This window comes from Myotis myotis, unplaced genomic scaffold (assembly GCF_014108235.1).
Source record: "Myotis myotis isolate mMyoMyo1 unplaced genomic scaffold, mMyoMyo1.p scaffold_m19_p_8, whole genome shotgun sequence".
NCBI classification, from domain to species: domain Eukaryota; kingdom Metazoa; phylum Chordata; class Mammalia; order Chiroptera; family Vespertilionidae; genus Myotis; species Myotis myotis.
Genome location: NW_023416390.1, coordinates 1,810,005 through 1,834,376, shown reverse-complemented (window position 1 = coordinate 1,834,376; position 24,372 = coordinate 1,810,005). Strand labels below are relative to the sequence as shown.

The window sequence follows — 24,372 nt, the reverse complement described above, 5'->3', positions numbered from 1 at the left end:
GACTTGACGCCTAGTGCGTGTCTGGCAATGAACTAATGTTTTAAATATAGCATCTCATTTACTCCCCAAAATCCTACTCTCAGAGTGCGAGCAATTCGATATGACCATGTCTACACTGATGCAGCCAAGTGATTCACCCAAATCTAGTGGCAGAATCAGCATTTTACTGCAAACGGAAGTGACTCTAATGACGCTGTCTGAACTTCCTAATATCTCAGGCTGACTCTTATCTGGGACTCAATTACTATGAAGCAAATTCCTCATAAAACACCACTGGGTACGAAAGGGCCATCGTAACTCTTATTCCCAAATCGCTAGCCATCTAACCAAAACGCCAACACATCATTAACTGAAGTCATGCCTCATCTAGACAAGTTCAAACAAGTCTTCGTGTCTGAATGAAATGCAGTGTTTTAAAGTCTTGCCTGCTTTTCAGATGGGGGGAAGAGAGGATCCTAGAGGACACAGGAGCCGACTCCGAAGGGATGCAACCGGATGAGTCACTGTGGCAGGAAGGTTAGTTGCGTAGCCTACGCCCAGCCCAGCCAGCACCCAAACACAAAGCTCAGGCCCGCAGGCTGAGCTCAGAGCCTCGCAGGTTGAAGTGCTGGGTCCCATGCACGAGTCTACGCTGCCGTCCCAGAACCGAAGCCAGACGTGGCCCCAGTCTGTCTGCTTAGGACGCTCAGGGGAGGGGTGGGGTGCAAGTAACAGACGCGTACAGTCGCGTGCATCCTAGGGGCTCACCGTTTCCCATAACAGGTCAGAGGGCAAATGGTCCCCAGGTTGGTAAACAGCCCGCAGCTGCTGTGGCCAATGCCCACAAGCTCTGATTCCTCCTGCCTTCCCCCCCCGCGCACCCCCCCCCGACCCCCCGCCCCGCCGTGGGCTTTGTCTGTAGGTGGTTCCTTCCTTCACAGAGTGGCTGCCCGTTCACCTGGGCCCTGGGCACACGCAGAGGGGGCTGGAAAGAAGAGCATTTCATCTTTCACAGAAGAACCCACAGGACCGTCTAGACGTCCCACGGAGAGTGGGTCTCGGGGCCGGACTATGTTCGAAACCAACCGAGCTTGGGAAAGTATCAGACATTTTCGCTCCTTTATTTTTTTTAAATAAAACTGTATTGATTTCAGAGAGGAAGGGAAAGGGAGAGAGAGAGAAACATTAATGATGAGAGAGAACTACTGATCGGCTGCCTCCTGCACGCCCCCCACTGGGGATCGAGCACAACCCTGGCCTGTGCCCTGACTGGGAATCGAACCGTGACCTCCTGGTTCATAGGCCGATGCTCAATCACTGAGCCACACTGGCCGGGCCAGACAAGATTCCTAAAAGAAAGGTTCTGCGAGATAAAGTCAGTTTAGACAGGACGGTGTGGAATATGTTTGTAGGCTCTGTCGACAGCCCAGCTGGCACCTCAGGGAACCTTGCCAACCTGGGGGGCTCAAGCGCCGAGTCCCTGTGCTTAGCACAGCACGCACCGCGCCTGGCACCGGCTCCGTGATGTGCTGGTGCCGAGGACCAAGCTGCTGGGGTGCGAGGTGGTCAGGGCCGCGGCCAGGCACGGGCTCAAGGCAGGCCGGATGCAGCGCTCAGGGAGACGGACTCGCTCTTGGCTGGTTTGTGGAGGAGCCAGCTTTTCACGTTCCATGAAGGTGGGAAAACACTCTGACAGCTATTGGTATTGGATATCGACCAAGGAGAACGTGTTTTACCGGCATCGCTGTGGCAGCGGCACAGGGTAATTTGAACAGGGAGATTGGCTGAGGGTGATGGCAGTGGTTGGGCCAGAGGTAATAAAGGCCAGAGTAGAGCTAGAAAGTGTGTGTGTGTGTGGGGGGGGGGGGGGGGCACCAGAAACTGGCCGCGGGCACAAGGAGAGAAGATGGAATACACTGCAGTTTTTAAAAATTTTTCTAGCCCTGGCCAGTTTGGCTCAGTGGATAGAGCGTCAGCATGCGGACTAAAGGATCCCGGGTTCAATTCCTGATCAAGGGCACATGCCTGGGTTGCAGGTTCGGTCCCCAGTGTGGGGCGTGCAGGAGGCAGCCAATCAGTGATTCCCTCTCATCATGGATGTTTCTCTCTCTCTCTCTCCCTCTCCCTTACTCTCTGAAATCAATAAAAAAATATATATATTTTAAAAAATCTTCCTAGGACTACTTTTGGAAAAGAAAACCTGTGCAGGTGGCTTCCCTTTCTGCGGGAAAGCAAACCTGATGAGAGGTGTTCCTGTGATAGAGTCAGAACTTCCTTCTCAGCCACAATTCAAATGGGAAATGCATGTATATTTTCGTTTCAGCTACTTTATAAAGTTATGTTTTTAACAAAGGAGGCTTTCCAAAAACGGTCTCCAGGCTTGTAATCGAACCTTCTGGTAATGTGAACTGATGACATACTGCTCGTCAGCGTGGCGTTGGCTTTACTCCTTGGGTCCTGGAGCTGCAGCCATCAAGGACTTCTTTTCTTATGGAGCAAAGGCAGCCACTTTGTTTAACGTTGATTAACGTGCCTCAGGGAGCTCCCATCTGGCGTCTACAACCTGATGTACCAGGTTTCGGATGAGATGGACATTCGGGGATTCCCACGGCAGAAGGTACGATAAACACGCGGTCATGCCCACGGCAGCCTGGGGGCGGGGCCTGTGAGGACCCCGGCAGTGTGGTCTGGTGTGAGGGCACCCGCTGCCCCCGTGCTGGCTGAGAGTCGACAGGCAGGCCCTGTGGCTCATCGGCCAGCCGTCCCCCTGGTACTTGCCAGCTCTCACTGCCCTGGCGTGTCCTCCCTCCAAGACCACTGAGACCCAGTGGAGATAGAGACAGGAATAGTTTTCATCGTTAATGCTACGGACAGTTGATTGTGTTTTTTTTTTCTTGCTCTTTTCTTTATTGGGCACCCAGCCCCTCAGCCCCCTGAGACTCTCCACCCACCTGTAGGCTTTGTTTCCTGAACGCCTCCGCCCCTGGCACAAAACTGAAAGACAAGCAGCTTTTCACAGAGTGACACGGAAAAGGAAACAGAATTTGATGTTTCAAATGAAACCTGGGACACCCCACTCTTTGATTAGCAAAGCACATAGAAGCTACTTTGAGTCCGCCGCATCATAAGAATAATCAACAGCCCGACCGGCGTGGCTCAGTGGTTGAGCGTCGACCTACGAACCAGGAGATCATGGTTCGATTCCCGGTCAGGGCACAGGCCCGGGTTGTGGGCTCGATCCCTGGTGTGGGGCGTGCAGGAGGCAGCCGATCAAAGATTCTCTCTCATCACAGATGTTTCTCCCTCTCTCTTCCTCTCTGAAATCAATTAAAATATATTTTTAAAAAAGAATAGTTAACAGCTACTAGATTTCGCTATAGCAAGTGCTGTTCCATGCACTTTATAAATATCGCCTTCCGTAATTCTCACCACAATGCCACCAGGTAGGCACTGTCCTTACCCTGCCTCACACAGGAGGACACAGAGAGGTTGGGAAACTCTAGCACAGTCATTGAAGTAAGTGGGAGAGTCAGCCACAGGCATCTGGTCTACCCTATTTTCCCCGGAGGATCTCAGGACTGACCCAGGCACCGAATCAAAATAAAAAGACTTCCAGGGACTTTACACACTTTCTCTGAAAACAAAGGTCTCCTATAGGACCATATCTTTCGTATTATATTTACAAATATAAAATCTAAACATCTCTTTATTTGGAAAGCATGTCGGTCATACACCATCCCAACCTTGCTAGTTCCCTCACTCTTCATTTTATAAAACGCCCAGAATGAGGCCAATAATTGATGCTAATGACTTTACGGGCGCCATGTACCAAATGTGACCAGGCGTCATGAGTGAAGACCAACATAACAGTGAAAAGAAGCCGCACTGCCTTATGGGTGGAAAGCTGTACTGGTGTGCGAGGCCTGTTTTTATTTCAAATCATCAAAGGGAAGAAAATTAATTTCCACTTCCGCACCTAAATGTAAAATGCCACAAACCACTGCTTTCATTCCACATGTGTCCATTATATTACTTTTCACACACAAAAAAATTAACCTCTCTAATTATTGTTAGAAGCGTAATTTGACTGGCATTCTAAAAATAAAAAGACCACTTTCATTAGCTGACGTTTGACATTTGCCACCGAGTTTTCTAAAAGGCTATTTTTCATGTTTTTGAGAACCAATGATCTTAAACTGTCAGCCCATCATTGTAAAGTCTAATTCAAAGCGTTAGCTCGTTCAGCAGGCAGAGCCGTTACGGATCTGTCGTATTAATTTAAACTAACAGTCAGGGCTCCTTCCATTCCGAACGAAGGACAATCGACTCCAGCTGCCACAGGAACAGAACGGGCTTGAGTGGCTCCCCTAACCGAGCCACGCGACGGGCAGCTCCGTGGTGGACCTGGGCCAGGTGGTGGGCCAGGCCTGGGACTCCAGGTGGCCCAGACCGTACCAGTCCTCTCTGCTCTTCACCATTTGGGTTAATTTTTTTAAAATAGATTTTTATTGATCTCAGAGAGGAAGGGAGGGAGGGAGGGAGGGAGAGAGAGAGAGAGAGAGGAACATCAGTGATGAGAGAGAATCATGGATCGGCTGCCTCCTGCACGCCCCACACTGGGGATCGAGCCCACAACCCGGGCCTGTGCCCTGACCGGGAATCGAACCCTGACCTCCTGGCTCATAGGTTGACACTCAACCACTGAGCAACACCAGCCGGGCGGGTTAATTTTAATTAAGATAATGCAGCCTTTTAGGTTTTCCCTGTTGAGGTATCTTTCCAGAACATTCACTGAGGGTGGATGACTGAGCCTGAGGCAGAGGCTCCCAGATGCCGGGCAATGGGCCCAGGGTGGAGCGAGAGCACCTTGGACGGGACCCCTGGCACCTGAGACAGGCAGGACCCTCGGGCCTCGGAGAAAGCAATGCTTGGCCACGTTCCCACCTACAACATCAGAGAGCGATTCCGGCTACATGTCCACCCCGCGGCCTCCGCTCCCCAGACTGGGAAGGGCACACTCACCACTTCCTTCTTAATTAGAGTCAAATGAGAAACATGAAAGGGGTTGCGGAGGATCGGACACAGAGCGACCGTTCTCACGTGGCTAGGAGGCCACGTAAGAGACATTTGTGGTTTCTTCCAAATGGGTCCTGGGAGGGTCAAACATAGGGGCGAGGTGCTGTTGTTTGTTTGTTTGTTTACTTAAATCTTTATTGTTGAAAGTCTTACCTCCCCCCACCCCCCACCTCACCCCGCTGCCCCTGCAACCGCCCCAGGCCTTCGCACCCTGTTGTCGGTGTCCATGGGTCATGCACACAAGTTGGGCGAGTACTTTGTAAACATGGAAGTGCCAGGTAGGTGGTAAGGCACCTTGATTTGTGGCACCCCAGAGCTCCCCCTGCCCCAGCAGGGCTTTCTCTGCGACTAGAAAGCATGAGCCACTACGAACACACGCACACCAGGGGGAGGCCACTGCTCCCACCTCCATCCCCATCCCGCCTCCCTGACCCCAACGCCGCGCTGGGCAGAGTCAAGCCCCAGCACACGCCTGAGGGCTTATTAATAGGAATGATTCCATCATCTTGCCACACGGAAAGTGAAAGCTCATCTTTCTTTTTCCCACCAAAAATAATCCCTAGAGTCAAGCACTTCGTCACAAAGGACATGGAGATCGATGGTTCTGCTCTCAAGCTGGTGACAAACACGCAGGTCTGGATGTTTTGAAACCCTTCTAATTCCTGCAGAAATAACACGGAAGGGCCAGCGCACACCGCCATTCGTCAGATTGTGCGGCCATAACGAGACATCGGTGGTGACCTGGAGCCAGGAGTCCTGACAAAATCGAAATGCGACAACATCGGAACACATGGCCGGTGCTCTGCGTGCCCCTGGGGCTGGGGGCTTCCACGGGAATAGCGTTTCAGATCGTGAACATCTCCAGACAACGGCTTTCCTCTTCATCCCGGGAGGGGCCCGCCCACAGGAGCTGGGGCCCGGGCAGCTGCCCGCTGCCCGCAGCTCAATGCCAAGGACTCCCAGGCCTTCCCAACCACAAAGACGCCTTCTGTAGCGAACTCTGAGAATCATGTTCCTTTATTTGGGCTTTTGAAACTTGCAGCACCCATATTGTGGCCCAATTTTAGCAAATACAGGGTGGGGCGAAAGTAGGTTTACAGGTGTTGCCATTCAATGTGTGTATAGATTGATTGATTAAATGTTTACTGGTCCTCTAATATCTACCCAGCACTGTGAAATGCACAAAGTAAGTACTGAGGGACATAAAGAACCACCGCAGGCTAATGAACCCGGACATATTTTACTGCATCATGGCCATCGTTTGGGACAATCCACCATTAGAAGCTTTCTGAGAAATGCTACCTTAAAAAATGGATTTCCACACAACACAATGTACAGATGATGTATTATAGGATTATACATTTGAAAATATGTAATTTCATTAACCAAGGTCACCCCAATAAATTCAATAAAAAAATTTTGTAATAAAAAAGATTATATGATCGATTGGTGGTGTAACTGGCACATTGAGCTATATTTGGGATAATAAGATCTAATTTATAGATGGCCTAAAAACTTCTTCTACATTATTCAGTGTTTTAATTGTTGAGATTTTAATTTTCTATGGTACGTTAATATTTTAGTCACCGGTTGATAGTACAAATTGTTAATATATAAATCTTAGCTGTCAGCCTCAATTTGTAATCCTTCTGCTTTTAATTAAAGTAATCTTACTTTCTTGAATTAATAAAATATTTTTATTTAAGGTGGATAAATTGTAATGATTAGAACAGAATGCTAAAGAAAATCACCCAAAATACCCCTTGTGAGTTGGTGTTTAAATCCTTCACTTTAGGGGCAGAAACACAGCACAAACACCACTTCTTGGCAGCCAGGAAGTCTGCGTTTTCCCGAGGTGACTGGGCCTGAAGCCGTGCGCGTCTGGGAAATTTATCCCGATTTTGGAGGATAAGATACAGCATACTAGCAGCTGACCGCTGCTTCATCTCAGAACAGCTAACGATTATTTTTAAGCGTTAATTTCAGAAAAGTCTCCCCGTGTGTTACGCTGCGGTAACTTACAACCCCACGCGTTCTGCTGCCCAGCAGGTACTGAAGCCCGAGGAGAAAAGGAGATGCTGTTTCTCCTCCGACTGGACCAGACAGAGGACATGGCCGGAGGAGGCGTGAACTTCAACGTGGCAGGCGCAGCTGCGATCAGGTCGGGCGCGGAACTGCAAGGGGCCTGAGGGGCATCTTCAAAAGGAGTCAATGCCGTTTGGACGCTGTTCGTTCCTGGGACCAGAGTGGAACCAGCAGCCGAAACCCTGCGTTTCTGGGCGAGACCCAGGGCACTGCCCCGCCATCCGTGCGCTCAGGGCGGGAGGCTCTGCCCAGCTCTGCTGCAGACACCACCTTCCTCAGGAGCGGAGCGAGAGGGGGCCGCGGACCCTCGGGGGTCGAGCCCACAGAACAGGCTTTCTGCACCCCGCGATCTCCCGGCGAGTCGCACACGAGGCCCACTTCCACCAGCAACAGGGGGGGGGGGGGGGGGGGGGGGGGGGCGTCGGGTGAGAAGGGGTCAGTGGGGAGGGGACATGTAATACTTTCAACAGTAAAGAATTATGTACAAAATAAATAAATAAAATAAAATGTGTCTTCCTTTCCACTATTCCAATAGCCTAGAGTGCAGAGACCACTTCTGACAGGAAGTAAGTGACAACGAGAATTTGGGGTCGTTCAGGCCAAAGCAGGAGTTGGAGCAAGCCGTACCAACAGCACCTCGTTACAGCCCCTGGGCCGTGCTGCAAGGCCCCGTGTCCCCGAGAAGCAACCACAGGCCATCACAACGCGGCCACGCCCGTCAGCGATCACGGAAAGGCGTTTCCTGTCCTGATGACCGAGATGAGGCAACAAAGGTGGAGCCGTGAGCACCAAGCAGTCACGTGCGCTACAGTGCTGTCGCTCCTCTGGCCGCAGGGCGTCTCGCTGTCCCACCTCTGGGGCCCGTTTCCCGGATTTGAAACGTTTGCTGATGTAGACGAGACTGTTCAAATACAGAAATTAGAACACTTAAAAAAATCAGTCTGCCACTGCGATACGACATTTACTTAAGAATGAATAAAACTGCTTTCCATGCTTCTATGTCTCTGGGTCTACTTTTGATCATCACTGTAGTTGGTTCGTGAGATTCCCCATGTGAGTGAGATCGGGTGATACTTGTCGGTCTCCGACTGGCTTCCTGCGCTCAGCATCATGCTCTCCAGGTCCCTCCCTGCTGGTGCAAATGGCAAGAGTTCTTTCTTTTTCATTGCCGTGTAGTATTCCGGGGTGCAGATGTACCACCGCTTTTTCAGCCGCTCATCTGCTGAGCACTTGAGCTGATTCCAGATCTTAGCTATTGTACTGCGCTGCTGTGAACACAGGGCTGCAGACATCCTTTCTGATGAGTCCAGAAGGCCGGCAGGGGCGGGTGGCTGGGACGAGACCAACCAATGAATTGTATGCATATATGCATCACCCAGGGACACAGACAATGGGGTGGTGAGAACCTGGGGTGCGGGGGAGGAGGGGCTGGAAGAGGTCAGTGGGGGGAAAGGAGGACCTATGTAATGCTTTCAACAAAAAAGACTTTTTAAAAAAAGAGAATTAATAAAACTTATTCGTTAAAAACAAATGTTGAAACTATCTACCAACTGGTCCTGGATTTTCCGCGGTAAACGCGGTGTGAGCTGACTCAGCCTCCCACTGAACGGGCTGCACGCAACTGCTCGCGACCCTGGGCTCGCCCGCTGGGTCACACACGGTCTCTGAATGACCCCGACTTCTCCCGCCCCGGATGCCGGCGCCCGAAGGTGAGAGCTGTGGCCACGCCTGCTTTCTGGGGGTCGGCCCCTCGCCCACGTCGCTGGACTGAAACACGCGAGGCTATTAGGAGGGAAGGACACCTGGCTGAGCCCGACACCAGGCGTCTCCACTCGGTGGTTTGCTGCCATCGCCTGGGAGAAGGCTGGGTCCTTGTTCTCGTTCCGGGCGCCTCAGTCAACCTCAGGTGAGCAGCTCCCTTTTAACAACAGCTTTCTTTGCGACAGGACAGGCGGAAGGGGAAACTGAGGCAGGGCGCTGAACACTGGCCCAGCAACGTACAGCAGGCACAGAGGCACCTCCCTAGAGACGACAGGGAGGCCTCCACTGTGGCTCAGCTCCAGGCCCAGAAAGCGGCTGAACCAGGTGGGCAACACCAGGACCAGCTGCGATGACTGACGACCCCTGCCCTGCACCGACCAATCGGTGGGGCCCACGGCCTGGAGGGGCCCACCTGGAAAGCTGATGCATGTTCTGCTGGACCCCTCCCCTGACCCCTCCCCCGAGGCTTCCCCTGAGAGCTTGCCTTTGAGAAAGAGATAAAAACCCTGAAGACAAAGGACCCAGCACGTGCTCGCCTCCTGGGGTACACACCCTACCATTCCCTTTCCCCTGTTCTCCCCCCACTTCCTCCCCCACAAGGACCATCTCCTGAGCCCTAAAGGGCCCCATGAGGCTTCCAACCGGGGGAGCAACGTGCAGCAGCAGCTCATCCCAGGCTCACCCCTGACCTGACCCCGAGGCCCCTTCTCTGACTCCTCGGGGAGCGAGGGCGGCCCGCCTGGGCCCTCCTGTCGCTGCTTCTATGCTAAGCCTGTTCTTGGTTTGCATCCCCAGCGTTAACCGATGTCCCCTCCTGGTCACCCGGACTCGCGCTGGGGAGTCTTTCCTGCAGGAAGCAGAGAACCCGCACACTGCCCGCCGCCCAGGCAGACCCCTCCAGGCCCAGGCCCCTTTCTGGTCACAACCTGATGCATAATTTATGGAACTCACTCACGTACCAGGTGCAACTCAATGGCTTTTAGAATAATTACAAAGTTGTACAACGATCACTACAATCTAATTACATTTACGTAGAGCATGTCTTCACCCCGAAAGGGCCCTATGACCCCCACCTAATGGAACCACAGAAGGAAGAGGGGAGACAGAGGGAGAGGAGAGAAGAGACAGGAAAGGAGGAAGGGGGAGAAGCTGCATACAAAGTAGTGCATTTTCAAGAGCAAAAACAATGCTTTCAAAATTGCAAAACACTGGGAAGATAAATTCAGTAACATTTAAAAAGTGTATTTTCTCAGTTTGTTCTAGATGATTATATCTTTCCTCCCTTTTGCATTATTAATTATTATTAGTTATTAATTAGCCACTGAATGGGCACAAGATTCCCAGGAAAGGGCTTTGCGAATGAGCAGTGTTCCTGTCCCACAGGACCGAGACATCTGGGTTTAGCTTTATTCTCTGCAAACACGAAGTTTGCTTGTACCCAAGAATGGTTGGGCTCCTTCCATGCTCCCCGAGGGCATTTTGAAATAATGAAAGTATTTTCCTTTAATTCTTAATTCCAATGCTCAGTTATGGGAGTCAGTGGTATGTGCTTTAGTTACCAGTCTTGCGCTCGCTAGTCCTGTGATGGGATGGACTATTGGCATTGCCATGCTGATGTGGCTCAGTGGTTGAGCATCATGAACCAGGACATGATGGTTCGATTCCTGGTCAGGGCACATGCCTGGGTTGTGGGCTTAATCCCCAGTGGGGGGCTAGCAGGAGACAGCCAATCAATGATTCCCTCTCATCATTAATGTTTCTATCTCTCCCTCTCCCTTCCTCTCTGAAATCAATAAAAATATATTGGGGGAAAAAAGGAAGGAAGGAAGGAAGGAAGGAAGGAAGGAAGGAAGGAAGGAAGGAAGGAAGGAAGGAAGAAGGGAGGAGGGAGGGAGGAGAAGGGAGGGAGGAAGGGAGGGAGGGAGAAGAGGAAGCTGGCATCGGCTGCAGCTTTAATCCCCTAGCTTCATCTGCTCCTCCTTTTCAAAGGGCATATTCCAGTCCTGTTCTTTCCTTCTCCAGTGGCAAGCAGCTTTCTCTGATTCTACACGGACACATGATTTGGACTAATGTTAACATTTCCTCCAAACCTAACTGTTCTTTGAAATGTGCGAGGGCAGCAGCATCAGTCACATTCTCCAAGGCATCATGGGACTCCAGAGAGCCGCCTACCTCTTCAGCACCTGGGCCACATGTCACCGGCGGGCACAGGCAGCGCAGTCCCCGAGATAAAGTCGCTTCATTACCGAGATGAAGGGGATTTTATCGGGGATCCTTCCCGCGAGCCCCGAGATATGGACACATCGCAGGCTTCAGGCTATAGTCTTCCAAAAAAAGTCCCCCAAATGTGCCCTTTCCTCTTATCTGTGCAATGCAGCTCCCTTAGATTTACACCTGATTCTAGCGAAGGCTCCTAAGGCCCAGATGGAAAAAGCTCTCAAGACCACAGGCTCTACAGCCGGCGTGAGTTTGACACGCTGCATCTACAGGGAGGAATCGTAGTTACCTGTAAACTCTGGGATTGCGGAATGAAAGGGGTGAGCTTTGTTTAGGATTCTCAAATGATGCTGCAAAGCATCTTTCAAGATGCTACTGCATCCCAGCATCTTCAGGCTTGTCCCTCATGGTTACATATCTGCTCTTGTAACATTTATACTGATAAAAGGGTAATATGCTAATTAGGGAGCGGGCCTAAGCCGTCAGTCGGACATCCCCTGAGGGCTCCCAGACTGTGAGAGGGGGCAGGCCGGGCTGAGGGACCCCCCTCCTCCAGTGCACGAATTTTCATGCACTGGGCCTCCAGTAATCCCATAAAACCAAACATTATAACGTCTTACAAAGGGGCCCTCAACACCACCTAATTCCTCTGCCATAAGCCTGTTTTAGAATTTCATTTTATTTTCTGGGGACAGCACGCACGCAGCCCCACTACCACACTGTGCAGCGAGTTTCCCAAATGTGGAGAAATCGCAGGGGGCAGCACACCCCGAGGGCATTTCTGATCACGGTATTTCCCCTGCAGGTAAGAACTTGTTTCGTATTTTAAAACAGTCACGTGCATGAATTCCGCCAAAGAAATTATCAATGGCTCTAATTATACAGTTTGCTCTTGGAAGAGACCAGAACTATGTTTGTCAGTGGGTGTGATTTCAAAATGCACACAGGTTCACGAACACGGCAGTTGGAATCATCTCCCATCACAAATATTTTAGAACAGGACAGAACGCTGAGCCCTGAGCTGGTGCGGGCCTCCGTGTAGTGACTAACAGTGGTGAGCTCGAGGGGAACGCCACGCTTGCGGGATCGAGCTTCCTCTCGAACGCTCTGCATCCTTTCGAACTCTGGGAGGGCAGGCATCTGATCCCGCAAATCTGCACTCCCTTCTTGCTAAATGAAGCTCTTTAAAAAAATCACAAATCACTTTCTCCAGTGAAGATTCCTGATGTGTTATGATTTAGAATAAGTGCCTACTGGCTAGAATCGTCCTAGTAAGTAAAACATTATCTGTCTCGCGGGCATACAGCTGTTGTCGATATTTCAATTAAAATATATTCATGCAGCTTCTTTTCAAAGAAAAGGATGAAGATTTCAGGAAACGAGACCTATAACAGTAGCTGGTTATCAAGCAGAAGCATATAAAAGGCAGTCGTCAATGCTAAACACATTCCTTAAAAACGCCATTTTAATGCAATAAAATAAACTTAGTGTTCAGTAAGCAGATTGAAATCAGAACTTCTCTCAACAAACACAATAACCCACCTGTATCGTACCCCTGATTCCCCAGGCCATCATTTTAACATTCAGTCAGTATTAGTGCATTCGGTGAAGATACAGATTTTTTAAATTATACATCTCCGTTATCCTATATAATAAAACCCCAATATGCAAATTGACCGAACGGCAGAACGACCAGTCGCTATAACATGCACTGACCACCAGGGGGCAGACGTTCCACACAGGAGCTGCTCCCTGGTGGTCAGTGCACTCCCACAGGGGGAGCACGGCTCAGAGGTGGCGGTAGGAGCCTCTCCCACCTCCGCTGCAGGGGGTGATACGGAGCAAGGGATCCCGGACTGCGAGAGAGATGTCTGACGGCAGGCGGACATCCCCCGAGGGGTCCCGGACTGCTGGAGGGCACAGGCCGGGCTGAGGGACGCCCCCCCCCCCAGTGCATGAATTTCATGCACCGAGCCTCTAGCTTAGAGATAATGTCAAAGCATTTGAAAATCCAAAAGATACATAAAAGGGATACATGTACTTCTCTCAAGAAACAGCCCATCTTTAAAAGCAGTAACAAGGTGCCTTTCCATCACCAGCCCCTTAGGTAATCAGTGCTGCCTGAGACCTTCTCCTGTGGCTGAGGTCATGAGCGAACTAGACTTGGAGGCAGCTTCTTTGCGTCAGGAAAGACAGCAGGTTTTAGAAGCCGCACCGGTGACGGGAGTGACAGGAGGGACAGCAGGTGCGCTGGCGGCACAAGCAGGGGAGCCGGGGCCGGATAGAAGCTACAGCAGGCTCCAGGGGAGGGACGTTTCAACTGCAGCTCAAAGGTGAGGGAAGCTCGCCAGGCAGGGGGAACGCTGTGTGCAGAGACTCGAAGGTGCACCCACCTGCCATTCGAAGAGCTGACAGTGGAGGAAGGAGGAGGAAGAGTGGAGGGAAGGAGGAGGAGGAAGAGCTGAGTAAGACAGACCGCAAAGAAACCCGCTGGTCCCCTTAGGCTTTGCGATGGGAAGCAGGTGCAATTTCTTAAAATACACACATGATGGAGTGACCAACAAAACAAGACCCGAAGCAGCGGGGCCTGGCACAGACTGACAGGCCTCGATGTGGGTTAGGGGCACGAGGAGAGATAAACCAAAGAACTTAAATACTTAGGCACGGCCCGGAGACACGGCCAATAGGGTGGTGAAGACTGGGGGAGGGGGTTGGGAAGAGGAGGGGGAGGGGGGAGAAAGGGGAGACATCTGTAATACTATCAACAATAAAAAGTATGTATATATATATATATATATATATATATATATCATTTTTAATATTTATATTGACTTCCGAGAGGAAGGGAGAGGGAGAGAGAGAGAAAAATATCAAAGATGGGAGGGAATCATTGATTGGCTACCTCCTGCACACCCCCTATTGGAGATCAAGCCCAAAATCTAGGCATGTGCCCTTGATGGGAATCAAACCTGGGACCCTTTAGGCTGCAGGCTGACGCTCTATCCCCTGAGCCTAACCGGCTAGGGCAACAATAAAAAGTGTATTTTTTAAAATAAAATAAAAAGGCATGACTTACCTACAAAAAAATTTTAAATAAAATACATAAAAACATATCCAGTTCTCCTAAACCTGAGACACAAACTGCCCTTACTATCTGACACCTTCCTGCTGGGAGCCATTAAATCTGCATGTGCATCTGCATATTAGTATATGTGTGTTTTTGAAGTGGAAACTAAAGAAAGGACTAAAAGGCTGTTACTGTAGCTCAGGCGGATCTGACGGTAGAGAAACACAGGCTGCCCCTGAGGATGGGAGAAAAGGGACTGCATTCTATTTCAAACGCTTAATGGACCGAATTAGCTTCTAAAAGTCAGGGGCTGAGGCCCCAGCCCGTTTGGCTCAGTGGATAGAGCGTCGGCCTGCGGATCAAAGGGTCCCGGGTTCGATTACGGTCAAGGGCATGTATCTTGATTGCAGGCTCCTCCCCAGCCCAGGCCCTGGTCCGGCGAGTGCAGGAGGCAACCCATCGATGAGCCTCTCTCACATCGATGTTTCTCTCCGTCTTCCCCTCTCCCTTACACTCTCCCTAAAAATCAATGGAAAAAATATCCTCGGATGAGGATTAACAAACAAACAAATAAATAATGAATGAATGAATGAATGAATGAATGAATGAATGAAAGAAAGAAAGTCAGGGCTGAGGAGGCTGACAGTGACCTCAGAGCTGTGACTCAGCAGCAGCGAGATGCCGCTGGGCCGGGAGGCTGGGACAGACGTGACCCGGGACGCCTTTAGAACAACTGACATCAAACCTCCCGCTCAAGGAGCTCCCGCCTCCTGAAGGCTGGACGGTGGTGGGAACCCGCCCGGGCTCCACGGGGAAGGGCAGAGCACGTGCTTGTGCACTTACAGGCAGAGGCGGCCAAGCGCCAGGGAGACACGGGCTGTCATGCAGCATTTACGACAGATGAGGAGCAAGGAAGGAGCAGTTGCCAAACCCCCAGCATTTGCTTGTGAAATTGGCCAGCGAGACCCTGATCCTGCGAGATGGCATCCCCGCGGAGGAGGCGGCTGATGATCATGGGCCGCGAAGGCGGGCGTGAGAGCAGGGAGAACGGCCTCCTTTGCCCCCATGGGGCTGCGTGACGCTGCTGGATTACAGCGTGCAGGTAGGGAGGGTTCCCACGGAGCCCCGGGCGGCTTTGCGCCCCAGTTTTGCGGGATCGGTGGCCGAAGGGAGAAGAGTGTTATCCTGAGACAGAACAAAGCCCCGAGGAGGACACGCGCCGGTGCCTGGGGAGCACGCGGGACTCGTCCGTCAGGCCCTCAGCTCCTCGCACGCCACTGCTGTCCTGTCTGCACCCGGCAGCCACCCCACAAGTCCAGGCAGAAGCCCCCCCGACCGGAGCCGGCCCGGAAAACCCGTGGGAAACACCCTGACGCCAGCTGCAGACCTACCGGCTGAAAACACGGCCAGCGACTCGCAGTCAACGCGCCCATCTGCGGCGTGGCCACCATCCGAGCTCACCGGCTAAGCCCATCCCATAACAGGAGCGGCTCAACAGCAACCGACGGAACCGCCCTGAACCCAGAAAGAGTCTGACCTGAACAGAAAGCATGCCCAGAAAACTACAACTGACCACTGACTGTCAGGGACCAGAAGAGGAGGGATCTGCGGGCCTGAGGTCGGAGGAGGAGAGGGGAGGAGAGGGGAGGGGAGGGGAGGGGAGGGGAGGGGAGGGGAGGAGGGGAGGGGAGGGCAGGACGGGAGGGGAGGGCAGGAGGGGAGGGGAGGGCAGGAGGCGAAGAAGGAAAAGATGAAACAGGTGGCGCGTCCTGCATGGAGCCGGATGGCAGATGTGTCAGGAGATCAGGGAGGGTGGCCCGGGAATGCTGACGAGGTGTTTGATTCCTGGATTAAAATACTTTCATGCCGTAGAGCAGCGATTATTTAAAAGGTTCAGTGGACCGATTTAGCTTCTAAAAGAACTTTCCCACAGGCCACACCTGACTCGTCAGGGCACTGGCCTCTTCCCCATAGACGGTCAGACAGGAAAATGACAGCCAACGTGGCCACAGCCATCTGGTGTGAATGAATCAAAATTACACCTATTTCTCCATCAGACGGGCTAAAAGCACATCTCCCGGTGTGCTGCAGGGTTTGGTCATTAGCTTCTGTGCTGTGAGACGGAAACGGCGGAGTGGCTGCAGGAGGCGCCGTGGTACAGGGAGGACCCGCCTGGGTTCGAACCCCATCCCTGCCAGTGACCTCGGGCAAGGTCGCTGCCCGGCTCCCTGCTGCACTTCCTCCTCCGGAAACCGCCTCCGCGGAGTAAAGTGTTCATCGGTGCAGACAGCTCAGGACAGGGCCCCTCACAGACCGCACTGCACGTAGCTTTGCCATTATTATTATTAAAAATATTTGTATTGATTTCAGAGAGGAAGGGAGAGGGAGAGAGAGAGAAACATCCATGATAAGAGAGAATCATGGATTGGCCGCCTCCTGCACACCCCGCACTGGGGACGGAGCCTGCAACCTGGCATGTGCCCTGACTGGGAACTGAACCAATGACCTCCTGGTTCATAGGCCGATGCTCAACCACTGAGCCACGCTGGCTGGGCGCCATTATTGTTATTAATGTTATTAATGCTGCCTGGGGTATCACGGCGGATTGGTAATGCTCACTCAGGGGTTTAGAGAACTCCACGCGAGATTGGGGTTTTGTAAAAGGCCCATAAACTCCAAGCAAATAGACCTTCTAGTAAAATTCCATGTTCATAGCACTAAAGTCAAATTTTGCACAGGACACATCCTTTACACTTCCTGGGACAGTCTAACTAAGTAAATGACAGAGGGTATGCAAACTTGCTTGGAAAAAAGTCAGAATCCCCACTCAGATGAGTAAAATGCAAGCTTATGCTCCTTTTCTAGTAGAATTATTGTTATCTATATATTTTTATAAAAGTAATAAACCAAGAAACTTATTTCCAGTGTAGACATTCATTGCGTATATTCAACACTATTTTTAAGAAAGAGGGACTGGCCCTGGCTGGTATTGCTCAGTGGCTAGAGCGTCAGCCTGTGGACCAAAGGGTCTGGGTTCGATTCCAGTCAAGGGCATGTACCTCGGTTGCAGGCTCCTCCCAGACAGGAGGCAACCAATCGATGTATCTCTCTCACATCAATGTTTCTCTCTGTCTTTCCCTTTCTCTACCACACTCGCTAAAAATCAATGGAAAAATATCCTCGGGTGAGGATCAAAAAATAAATACATACATACATAAAAATGTTAAAAAAAAAAGAAAAAAGAGGGTCTGCTTACTTCGTAGCTATTAACAAGTCATGTGTTTGAATTTTGAACTATCCTTAAACAGCAACATTTTTCCATTTCCTCCTAGGTCAGGATTAGCAAATAATTTTATTAATGAAGCAAAGCAAGCAATTCTATTTAAGCAATTATCAAAATTTGAAGGAAAAACAAAAAACCAACCCAGACTGCCACATACACGTCAAACGATTCTCGCACCGCAGGGACAGCCAGCGCCGGGCCTTCTGGGAAAGTCATTATGAGGCATTGATTGTCCTGTGCTATCTCTTGGTAACTCCACAAAAAAAGGAAATTACCTAAAAATAACTTAAGCGTTTTAATTGCACCACCATGTCATCCAGTATATGTTCATGAAATCGTGGTTTAACATTCTGAAACTGGGTAGAAAAAGACAGAAGAACATAGAAATATGTGAAGTAGATTTAATGTTGAAGCTGGCTTTGCATTCCAGAAATCTAAACAGCCCTCGAGGCTTCTAGAAATTAGTGAAATCCACTCGGGAATGCTCGGTCTAATTCCTGTCATAGCAACCTGGCATTAGGACAGCTTACAGAAAGGATCCAGATCTGTGATTTATTAAGTTGCTCAGACACTGAGGCACTTTTCAAAATCAAGTGAAAAATGCTTTGTAATTTATTTAATAGATCTAATTTATTTTCTACATTAAGTCCAAAAGGAGTCATGTTTCTGATTTATTAAATACCTAATTAACCATACAAGAATGTTCAACCCATATCCCCCTGTATATTTCAAGGTATTTCATGAAATACCTGGCTCGGTGGCATAACACTTTATTAGTTCACAAATCTTTTTCCTCGTAAGTCAAAAGATACCCAATCTAAAAATAAATAAATATGCCACATTCTTCAAATCAGTTACATATTTTAAAACACTATGTGCCTGGCTGGGGTTGCTCAATGGTTTAGCATCGACCTATGAACCAGGAGGTCACAGTTAGATTCCCGGTCAGGGCACCTGCCCAGGTTGCAGGCTCCATCCCCAGTGTGGGGCGTGCAGGAGGCAGCCGATTCACAATTCTCTCTCATCACTGAAATTTCTATCTCTCCCTCTCCTTTCCTCTCTGAAATCAATAAAAATATATTTTTTTAAAATGGTAATTGATAGAAACTCTTCGGACGTGGGTGTGATTACTACATGATACAGATTGCTTGTATACGCGGGTGTTGTTCCATAGATGGTCACTGCTGGAAGCCGATCTACGCTTGCTGCCTGACGCAGTCGCTGCAGGGAAGAAACATCTGCACAGCTTACGTTTCAAGGGACCTGGCATATATGACATATGTTCACTCCCCCTCTTAAGCTCTATGTGTTTAAACCAGGACCACCTCCCCAAGAAAGGTTGTTTCCCCAGGTTAGGGGTTAACAGGACCAAGGAAGAGAATAAATCAGTAAAACCCCCTGGTGTTACAGAAATACCAAGTACTACTTATGAAGAACTTGGACTAAGACTGTTGGCAACAAATTTGGGACTTGTTGGGCCCACATCCCCAGGGGTCTGCCCACCAGGGAAAGCACCAAAGCCTGTACCCCTGGAGCCCCACCGGCACAGGGCAGTCCCAGGGAAGGCAAGCAGCGGGGCTGGGAGGACATACCCTTCACTGGGTAGGATAAACTCCTTCAATCACTTCCTTGTAGCCCATCAGTAGAGCAGTGACCTTGGAATAGCCCTTATAATGGAACACAGAGATTAACCTAGACAAGATTAAAATCCACAGAACTAGATAGAGAGGATTTTTGGTTAAGGTCAGATAAAGAACAAGGAACTGTAGAACGTTACCCAAAACATACCATGATGTGATTATAGAGGCATGCTTATAGGATCAAATGGTATAAATACAGATGTAACAGGACAATAAAGAGAGAACCTCGCTATGCTGATCAACTGAACGCTGTCTCCGTCTCATTCCTTCTTCGCCGACTCCGTCCACACCTTTGGGAACCCCAGGGCCTGCTGGGGCTGGACCCCAACAGGTCACCTGGTCAAAAAGTTTGCCCCTTAGCCCATCAGACCACTCGCAGATGAATCATGCTTGGAATTTACAAGTCATGCTTTGCCAATTTCCTTCTCTGAGACGGCCACTCCCATTCCCATATGGATTTACTAATGTAAATCCTATTCTTTTGCCCTCAATTATTTGTCTTTATGTATAAAAAATGCCCTTTTAACAATGTCCTCCATGTACATCATGCTCTAAAAGCACAACAAGCCATTTTATAAAGGTATTACTTCTAAATAAGGGAAGGCTTGGGTATATATAATAAGTGACACCTCAGAGCATACACAATTAGTTTGCACTACAAGCCCCACAATGCAGTTCACCACTTCACAACAGAGACCAACGTAGCTGATGGCCATCACTTTGCCAGGTTTCACTATTTCATTCAAATAGGAATGAATTTACAAAGGAACCACGCATTACAACTGCATATTACCTAAGTATACAGAACTTTTTTTTCCCTTTAAATCTCTTACTAAATGAAAACCAATGTTATTGTTATACAGGTAAAGATGAACTTGAGGAGTATTAATTATTAGAACAGAAGTATCATTTACTTAGATAGATGTACTGAATGTAAACTTTAAATGCAGGATGAGGGTCAGGGGAAGGGAATGGTTTCCTGGGTTTCTGCAATGGCTTAGGGGTTATTTTCTTCTGTACGTAAAGGTGGCTGAGGCCTGAGGCGGCCCCAACAGGGTGTGAATTTGCTCTCCCCTGAGGTACTTCCCTAGGACTCTCTCCAGACCTGAGTGCCATCGGCCTAAGGCAGTGATGGCGAACCTTTAGAGCTCCGCGTGTCAGCATTTGAAAAACCCTAACTTAACCCTGGTGCTGTGTCACATAGAGAAATTTTGATCTTTGCAACCATAGTAAAACAAAGACTTATATTTTTGATATTTTTTTTATATATTTAAATGCCATTTAACAAAGAAAAATCAACCAAAAAAATGTGTTCGCGTGTCACCCCTGACACGCGTGTCATAGGTTCGCCATCACTGATCTAAAGGTTAGACGCTAACCCATTCGCACAGAGGGAGCAGGAGAAATTGCATTTCTCTTCCTTCTGCCACTTTCCTGACGTGGCTTCCCGCTCTGTCACCTGTTTACGCCCCTCGCCGTCCGGAATGACTGCATCATCGGACACTTTCTGCCCAGAGACTGGATGTCCACGCGGATGCATCCCTTACTGCTCCTAAATGCTTAAGAATGTGAATCCAAACTTCGGGATTTACAGTCTCAAAACGAAAACTTTCTCTCCCGGTCACGTTCCCTAGGCCTTGCCCTTCTGCACGACGTAACGGGCGCCGAACTGTGACATGTTCGCAGGTCCCCCCCTGAGGGCGCCATCAGCATCGCCTTCCCTCCCCTTCCTCCCCGGCACTCAGCACACCCACCGCCCGAAGGAGCTGAAATATGTTTCATGTTGCCAGGTTTTGCTGAAAATGGGAAGACACCGGAAGCTGATTCTCTACCTTCCTGCCCTTATGCCCACGGTCACCACCTCATTCAGATAACCAGAGGGCTGAGGCTCACGGTCAGGGCACGTCTGCACGGCCATCAGCTGAGGAATGTACCCTCGCATCCGCCGCCAATGATGTGTTTTAGACACGGGGGACGACCATGCACATACAACACTCCCTGTCCTTCCGGCTCAGCTCTGTAAGGGAGACAGTGGCTGAATGTGTGAGCACAGGATGCTACTGCTTGCAACAAAAATTTAGAATCTTAACTTTGATTTTTTTCTTCCACATAAACTAGGTTTTGTTAGGAAAATTCTTTAAGTACATATATATTTAAGTCAACAGGTCAACAAACATTTTCAAAAATGGCTGATGAAATGGTAACTCATTACCACCTTCTGGAGGTATTTTCAGAAGGAGAATAAGAAGCCTTTAAAATATTATAACCATTGAAACAGTGATGCAGATTTCAGTAACGCCACTAATGGAAAATGAGTGAAGTATATATCAATCTAGAAGCATCTTCTCTGAATAGTAAACACATCTAAGAATATTTTAAAAGCGTTTGCTCGTATTAACTGATACAATGAAAACTATGAAACACTAACTCATATGATCAAATAAGACAAAATAGATTACTACAAAAATAAAGAAATTCAACAGAGAATACATAGAATATTATCTCAACTTTGTGTAAAGTGGAAAATCAACAAAACAAAAAAAAATCAAATAATAGAGAACAAAAGTGATGGAAGTTATTTTTAGAAAACAGGCTCATTCGTGATTTTATTTTGCTTTTACGTATTTTACCAATTTCTTTTTAAATCTTCGGCACAAAATAAAACATTTCTGTCATTTGTCTTTTTTTCAAAAACGGTTTCAAGTACGTGAACAAAGTCTCCTTCTTCTTACCTGGCTGTGTCGGCCTGGAAGGCGAAAGGCACTGGCGCGGGGCGTCCCGATCACGCCGTGGCCGGCCGCGTTCTCCTTCAGCCACGCTCTCCTCGGTGTGTCGGACAGAATCACCTAGAACAAGAAATAACATGAAAACTGGGCTTCGCAGAATGAATCAGTAATTGCACGTATGTGTATCTCAATATAGAGGTTGCAGTACATGTTCTAAAATTCTAGTCGTTTCCTGTGAACGTTCAAGGAAGTGGCCTACTGGGCGCCAGGGTGAAGGATGTATGTTTTTTGAAAAGGGAGAGGAGCCGGTGGCTACATAAGGCCAACAGCAAGACCGCCAGGTGATACGCTCAATGTTCCAACCCACCGACAGCACCCCTCCTCCCTCAACTACCATCAGCCGCCTCCTCCTCCTCCTCCTCCTCCTCTTCCTCCTCCTCCTCCTCCTCCTCCCCCCCTCCTCCCTCCTCCCCTTCCTCCCCCTCCTCCTCCTCCTCCTCCGATTAGCTGGTCAGTGTGATGGAGGCCCCGGCCCTGCCTTCAGGAAGCATTTGTCCATCTGAGCTTTCATTCTGTTGGAGGCAGCGGGGCAGGCGCCAGGGGTCGACCCTTGGGGTCAGACCGGCCTGGGGGCAGCAGCCTGGGGACGGGTTCGGCCGGGAAAGCAGTCAGAGGCAGGACTCGGGCTCTTGGAGGGCACTTACGTGTAACACGGCAAGAGGCAAGGAGGAAGACGGACTTCCTACAAGCAAGGGGCTTAGGAAACAGGCTACGGAGGTAAATGAGGGTCCTGGGAGCTTGGGAGCGAGGCAGGTAAAGGCGACTGCCTGTGGGGGTTCTGGGGGTGGGGGGAGGTTGGAGCTCTGGGTCCTGTCCTAGGGTTTACGGGCGGAGGGGTCAGGGGAGGCCCCGGGGAAGATCCAGTAGAACATCCAGCCCTTTCCAGGTGTGTCCTCTCAGGGTTGCGGTCCCACTGATTGGCCGGCACCAGGGTGGGGTCATGATCAAGGCAGCTGGTCCCGGAGGGCAGCTGGGCTGGTTTTGCTGCTTTTCTGGGCCTGGAGCTGACATACTATTGAGGCCTAGATGGTATCTCCAGGAGGAAAGGTCAGGGGGTCAAACCACATGACCATCCATATGCTAGGGGAGGAAGGTCACCTGGGGGGAGGCCCGCCTGCCACTGTCCATGGCTGGGCACCTGGGCTTCCCCTGGGGCCCTCCTGCCCTGGCCCTGCTCATGCTCAGGGCTACCTGCCCCCCACTTCCACTCTGACCCCCAGGGAGAAGCATTTAGGGAGCTGCTCCCTCCACCCGCCCTCACATGCAGCTAGAACAGGCACTGCAGTTGGTGCAGATGTTTACATTTTATGCCAACAAACAGGGCTTTCCTTCCAGAGGCACCAGCAGTCGTGCCTTCCCTGAATGCGGTATTTTCAACTGTACCTCTGACCTACATTCAAATCGCAGCAGCAGAAGTGAGTTTAGTATCTCTTCTTACCACAAGAGCGTTTGTTTTTTATTGGGGGGCTGGGGTGGGGGGAAAATATATGAAAACAAATCTGTTCTGTTCTGCCTCCTTCCATAACTTTGATAGAGGCCACTGGCGAAGACGGAGCTATACTTCTTACTCTTAAATCATACTAAAGGCAGATCTCAAATAGTTTATTTCATCCTGTTTGCATCTGTGCCATCTGCAAGCTAGCTTTTCCCATCTTCAACACAATTCTCTGTAGAGGCCTATTTATCTATTCGTTGATTCTATTCTTTTTCACTTTCTAACACAACTTTAGAGACAAAACTGAAGGCACCTTACTTTCGGTGGCCCCAGAGACAAACTCTGAGGAAATAATTCAAGTAAAGATGTTGATTTAGGAGAGTCTAAGGGAGAAGGGTTATAGGCAGACCATTAATAGTATCTAAAATAAAGGCAACAATGTTAAAATTTGGATTGAAATATGAGCAGGGTGCATTTTAAGGCCATTTGTAGATATTCATAATTTTATTTATTTATTTTAATATATTTTATTGATTTCAGAGAGGAAGGGAGAGGGAGAGATAGAAACATCAATGATGAGAGAGAATCATTGTTTGGCTGCCTCCTCCAAGCCCCCGACTGGGGATCTAGCCTGCAACCCAGGCACATGCCCTTGACCGGAACCGAACCCAGGACCCTTCAGTCCACAGGGACGCTCTATCCACTGAGCCAAACCAGCTAGAGCAGTGTTTATAATTTTAATGAGAAAATGTTTCTCTACCCAGCAATGCCATTATTTATTAAATCATATAGTGTGCTCTTAGCGTTAATGGGTTGGAGGGTATGTGACTAATATAATTAGCGTTATCTTTCCTCAGAATGTGAAGGCTGAGTCTTATCACATCCTTCCATCGCTGGAAGGAGCTTTGTTCACCCTGGACAGGACGTTTCAACAAGACTCAGCTGAGGTGACCGTGAAACTAGGCCGCGAGTCCCCCAGGGACTTGCCAGATCGTCTTTTTGTCTTGGGAAGAGGGAGGAAAAAGGAAACGCAGAATTAGTTC

The 24,372-nt window shown here is 49.6% G+C and overlaps 1 protein-coding gene and 1 pseudogene across 9 annotated transcripts in view; both read right to left on the bottom strand.

The window, feature by feature from the left end:
* GULP1 (GULP PTB domain containing engulfment adaptor 1) overlaps positions 1 to 24,372 on the bottom strand; it is a 154,569-nt gene that overhangs the window by 69,639 nt on the left and 60,558 nt on the right. For all 9 annotated transcript variants that reach the window (XM_036320272.1, XM_036320270.1, XM_036320265.1 and 6 more), the window contains exon 2: positions 21,841 to 21,954. The gene's annotated coding sequence lies outside the window, so the exon portion shown is untranslated. The remainder of the gene's footprint in view (positions 1 to 21,840; positions 21,955 to 24,372) is intronic.
* Positions 11,804 to 11,931, bottom strand: LOC118662360 (annotated as a pseudogene).